We start from the raw sequence: 5,732 nt of genomic DNA, 5'->3' as shown, positions 1-5,732 counted from the left end.
AGATTCACTCAAATCACTCGAGGTGTTTTAAGGACAATAAATGCAGCACTCAATAGTCAATAATGAAAAGTCATTACCATAAGCTTGCATGAAAATCAAATCTCCACCACTGATAAATTGAGATGAAACATCAATCAAAAGGTCTTTAAAGGGTTGTAATGAGGCTTGGTTAGGGGGTGTGGTCACAAGCTGAAAGAAATTGTTTGAATCGAGATTGAATTGAAAAATTGACCAACTAGAAAAAAGTTAATCTTCACTTACGTCCAACAGAGCTTCTTCTCAGAATATGGAATTACTAATATGTATACTTAGTTTTTTTTTAGAACAAGTTAAATAACGTAGACTAACTATTAAGAGCAAGACATATTTAAGCAATTTATTCAACTCAAATCTCGACAAAAATAGGGATTAGTTTAGGGGATTTCAACAATAATGGGTTAAGGGTTAATATTAAGGTTAATACAAGAAATGGCTTGTTAGGCTCAAGGGGGTTTACTAGGGGTTAATAGTGGAGGTAGGTTTTTCATGGCATGAGTGGGTTAATCCTAAGTGCCTTAATCATTTTGACATATCAAATCAAATGGTGTGGTCTCAACATGCATAATCAAGCAAGTTCTAGAATAACAATTCAATACTGACGCACTCAAAGCAATAATAAAAGTGAGCATGAAAGAATTAATAGATGCTTAAAAGGCTCAAAAATCTCACAAAAATTATGGCTTTTTTATGTTTAAAACTTGTGAATTCCAACTCAAAGTAATACCTAAACTTTAGGGAAACAACATAAGATTTTAAATTCTTAAAAATCAACTTATCATGCTTGATTCCCTAATGTCTTAAAGTTTAAACAATCAATGCATAATTGCCTATGTTTTAATTCAAGATATATCAATCAAAATCATAAATCAATTAAAACTTATCCTAAATATGATGTGAGAGCTTTTCAAGAGAACAAGGCAATCATTCAGGGATTTTTCTGATAATGAAATAAATATCCCCCCACACTTAAGATGTACATTGCCCTCAATGTACAAAGGTAGATATTAGAGTATAAAAAGAAGATAGGGGGAGAAATGAAACTTCCTGTATGACGAATTTCTCAAACTGGATTTTTGGAGAGTAATTAGTTCGAGAGTGGAGGAGGATACTCCGGCGGTCGTAGATGTTCATTAGTCCATAAGTCCTGCACCAAAAGAATATTATATCTAGTGGTAGCTATGGTCGTGGTCGATCAGGCCATGGCAGTCGTGGAGAACCTTTCCCGATGGAGTTTTAGTTCCTCTATGATGATGAGCTTCAAAGCTCTATATAATTGTGATAAAATCAGGAACTTTTTAAGGGATATTAGGAAGAATAATTACTCATAAAGAAATAACTGAAATTAATAATTAAAAATAAAATTCTAAAATCTACTAAAAGTAAAAATAAAAAGTAGTTTTAATAAAAATTAAAAACATAAAATAATAATAAATAAATGTTTTTAAACATCTTCATTATTGGATGGTTCGCGAGGTGGGACTGGCGATGAGATATGGAGTTGCTGATAAATCTACTGCAGAGTAGCATCAATGTTGTCAAATCATTGAAAACATTGCTGCTCGAATCGAGTGAGGCACTCAGAGATATCAGCATATGAAGCCACCGCATGAACTGGACGAGAGGGTGGTGGTGGCTGAGTCGGTGGGTCCTCGTACTGTAGAGGGACATTATCAGGAATGTCCTCGTAGTCCTCATCCTCGGTAGATTGGGCGAGACAATACTGGGGAAGGTAGATTCCTCGGCGCCTCTCGATCATCCTCATACTAAGCATGCTCGAGATACCTTGTGGAGACATCTGGCCGATAAGGGTAAGGGATGATTCTTGGGCCGCGGTGTTGAAGAGCCCAAAGTGTCGCGCCAGTTGAGTCACGTAGGGGCCAATGGAGATGACCTCCTTCCGATGTCGCTCCGTCTGGTGCTGAATCACAAGGGTAATAAAATAGTCAAGGTCGATGACGTGCCTATGTGACATACACCATAAAAAGTAGGCGTCATGAGTGTTGGCGACACCAGTGCTTTCTCGCCTTCCTGTAATCGTGTAAGCCAAAATGGCGTGTAGGTACCTCAGGGAAGGTGGGAGAACTGATGCCTTGGAGCAGTTAGGATTGTAGAAGGTCGTGCCAGGGGCCAAAGTGTGCCAGCACTTCAAGGGGGAGAAGTAACTGAGAGTGTCTAAATCATTCTCCTCTTTGAACTCCTCTGTATATAAGCCAAGTGCAGCACCGAACTCTGGGAAGCTTAGCTGACAGATTAATCCGCCTAGGCGAAATTGGACCATGCCAAGATCATCGTAGTTCGTTATTACAGTCTGAAGATGGAACGTTGAGTATAGTTCCATCGTGAGCTCAAGGTATGTTGGCTCGATGATCCCAAAGAATAGCTCCCAAGGGTCGGTGGTTACGAGGGCCCGAATCGTATCAGCCAACTGAACTTGTTCTACGACAGCCCAGTCGATTTAGTGGCCCGCAATTAAAGGTCAGACCCTAGGTATTTGGAAAAGTTCTTCTTGAGGTCCACGGGGGAACTGTAGGAGAGGGTGACGAACGCTCCCTTCCTCTTCTTTGAAGCAGGTACGACAATTTTCTTTCCTCTTGAAGACGACATTGTATAAGCTAAGGGAGGAGATTGGGCATCGAGAATGGAGTTGGAGGCAGCGCATGGGCTTGGCGGGGAGGGCGTGTGGACTTGTAGTGGCTAGGGTTAGGGCTATTGAATGGGGAATAAAGTGAATAGTGCAGGGTATTTATAGATCTTGGAGCACACGGCCAGGGAACACGCCCGTGTGACCCGTGTGATTCGCGAATTTTGAAATTGGGCGCGTCTGACATTTAATACACGCACGTGTTCCTTGGGCGTGTGGGTGCACACGACCGTGTCAGACGACCGTGTCTAGCTTCTTTTACTTCTCCCAAGCCCATGTATGCAGGCCCCACGCCCGTGTCAATCTAACAGGTTCGACCACGGGTACTAGACACGGTCGTGTCGTACGCCAGTGCTAGTTTCTCAGTTTCAACCATGGGTCTTCCACACACGCGTGTCGCACACCCGTGTTGTTTTGGCAGGACGACCACGGCCATGTCGCACGGCCATGGCATTTTATTGTAGCCTATGTTTGGGAATATCTTTGCCCTATTTTCACACGGCCATAAGCACGCCCGTGTTCATGGCCGTGTCTCTATGGAAAACCTGTACTCAAGAGCTCCGTTAGTAAGTTAGATGTTGAAGACTAAATTTTAAAGAAGTTAATACAGTTAGTGCTCGAGTTACCTCCCGAGAAGCGCTTATTTATAGTCTAAGCTTGACTTACCTCTTTGTTGAATGATCATGGTGGTTTGAGGAGTTTATACTCTTCATTCCTGCTATCAATCTCAAAATAAGGTTTTAAACGTGTGTTGTTTACCTTAAAAGTGCCGAACTTGGGATGACTCAGCTTGATAGTACCGAATGGGAAAATGCTAAGTACCGTAAGAGGGATTTCTTCATTCGGTGTGGTAGCGACAATATGTGGATCTGCAGCATCTAATAAGACTCTATCACCAACCTTAAGTTGATTTGGAAAGGTATTGAGCTCGTTCTGTCGTAGATTTGGTTTGTCGGGTGTTCTTGGTTTATGCGTCCACCATTCATCTAGCTCCTTGATTTGTAATCTTTGATCTTCATAAACAGGTCCTTTACTATTGCTTGAGAATGACTTGTATGCTTCCTTCAAACTCATTTCCTGTAAAGTAAGTTGTACCATATTGTCAGTTTTAGGAGAATGGGTTAAACGATCACCTTCAATTCTTGATAGGTTGCCAGAATTGTGAGCTTGAAGGGTGATTGTTTCGTCTCCCACATGGAGTGTGAGTTCACCTGTGCCAACATCAATAATAAATTTAGCAGTTGCTAAAAAGGGACTTCCTAGAATTAAAGGAGTGTTGCTATCCTCCTCTATGTCTAGAACAATGAAGTCAACGGGAAATATGAATTTATCAATTTTAATTAGCACATCTTCAATAATACCCATAGGGAATCTTATAGTTTTATCTGCTAATTGAATGCTCATCCTAGTCTGTTTGGGTTTCCCGAGACCTAATTATTTAAATATTTTGTAGGGCATGATGTTGATACTAGCCCCTAAATTAGCTAATGCGTTATTAACATCTAAACTACCAATTAAGCAAGGAATCGTAAAACTCCCTAGATCTTTTAGTTTGTTTGGTAGCATATTTTTCAGAATAGCTGAGCACACTGCGTTTAGCTCCACATGCGACGCCTCGTCCAACTTCCACTTATTTGATAAAAGCTCTTTTAAAAATTTTATTACGTTTGCAATCTGCGATAGGGCTTTAATAAACGTTAAGTTAATATGTAGTTTTTTTAAGAGTTTAAGGAATTTACCTAATTGTTCATCTGAATGGTATTTCCTTGTCACGTTGGGGTATGGCACACGAGGTTTATATTCGACATTCACCGATTTGTTTGTATTTTGAGTTACCTCACCTTGACCTTTGCTTACCACAGTTTCTTGCCTCGGTTCTGGTTCAGGCTCTACAAATCCTTCTTTACCTTGAACATTAATCGCGTTAAGCTGTTCCCTTGGGTTGGGTTCAATATTACTTGGCAAACTACCTTGTGGTCGTTCGGAGATTAGTTTGGAAAACTGGGCTATCTGAGTTTCGAGCCCTTGGATCGACGCTTGTTGTTTTTTAAGTGCTGTCTTAGTGTTCTAAAAACGAGTTTCTGACACCGATATAAACTTTGAGAGCATCTCTTCAAGGTTCGGCTTCTTTTCTTGTTGGTAGGGTGGTTGCTAAAAACCCGGAAGATGTTGTGGTCTTTGATTTCCTTGTCCTCTTCATGAGAAATTGGGGTGGTTCCTCCAACCTGTATTGTAAGTGTTACTAAATGGATTGTTTTGAGGTCGAGGATTATTACCCATGTAATTTAATTGCTCTTTATCCATGTTGTGGCCATAAGGTTGGTATTTCGAATGGCTTGTTCCACCGCCACTTGCTTCGCACTGCATCACTGGGTGAACCTGTGAAGAACTAAGAAAACCATCAATCTTTTTATTTAAAAGTTCTACCTTATTATAGAGCACGGTGACCGAATTGCCGTTATAAAAGCCGACTATTTTCATTGGCTTTGTCCTTATGACTTGCCACTGATAGTTATTTAGTGACATCTCTTCTATGAACTCATAAGCATCTTCAGGTGTTTTATTGTTGATGGTTCTGCCAGCAACTATTTCAACCATTTGTCGAGTTGAAGGATTCAGACCATTATGGAACGTTTGAACCTGTAGCCAAAGCGATAACCCATAGTGAGGGCACCTCCTCAGTAAGTCCTTGTATCTCTCCCATGCATCGTAGAGTGTTCTAAATCCATCTGCACAAAAGAAGAGATATCATTACGTAATTTAGCCATTTTAGTCGGCAAAAAATATTTTAGTAAAAATTTTTCAGTCATTTGTTCCCAAGTAGTAATTAACCCTCGTGGTAACGAGTTCAACCACTGTTTAGCTTTGTTCCTCAATTAAAAAGGGAATAGCCAAAGACGAATGACATCATCAGAAACACCATTAATTTTAAATGTATCGTATAGTTCCAAGAAGTTGGCTAAATGAGCGTTAGGATCCTCATCCTACAAACCATCAAACTAAACAAATTGCTGTATCATTTGAATTGTGTTAGATTTTAATTCAAAAGTAT

At 40.2% G+C, this 5,732-nt stretch overlaps 1 non-coding gene across 1 annotated transcript; it reads left to right on the top strand.

Annotated features, from left to right (window-relative positions):
- The first annotated feature begins 5,336 nt into the window (after nt 1–5,336).
- LOC128281229 (small nucleolar RNA R71) lies at nt 5,337–5,442 on the top strand. The gene has a single exon (XR_008271442.1). It is a non-coding gene; the product is annotated as a small nucleolar RNA R71 (small nucleolar RNA).
- Nucleotides 5,443–5,732: the final 290 nt, after the last annotated feature.

The sequence above is a fragment of the Gossypium arboreum genome, chromosome 9 (assembly GCF_025698485.1).
Source record: "Gossypium arboreum isolate Shixiya-1 chromosome 9, ASM2569848v2, whole genome shotgun sequence".
Taxonomy (NCBI): domain Eukaryota; kingdom Viridiplantae; phylum Streptophyta; class Magnoliopsida; order Malvales; family Malvaceae; genus Gossypium; species Gossypium arboreum.
The sequence above is the reverse complement of the archived record's forward strand: the minus strand, read 5'-3'. Positions and strand labels throughout refer to the sequence as shown.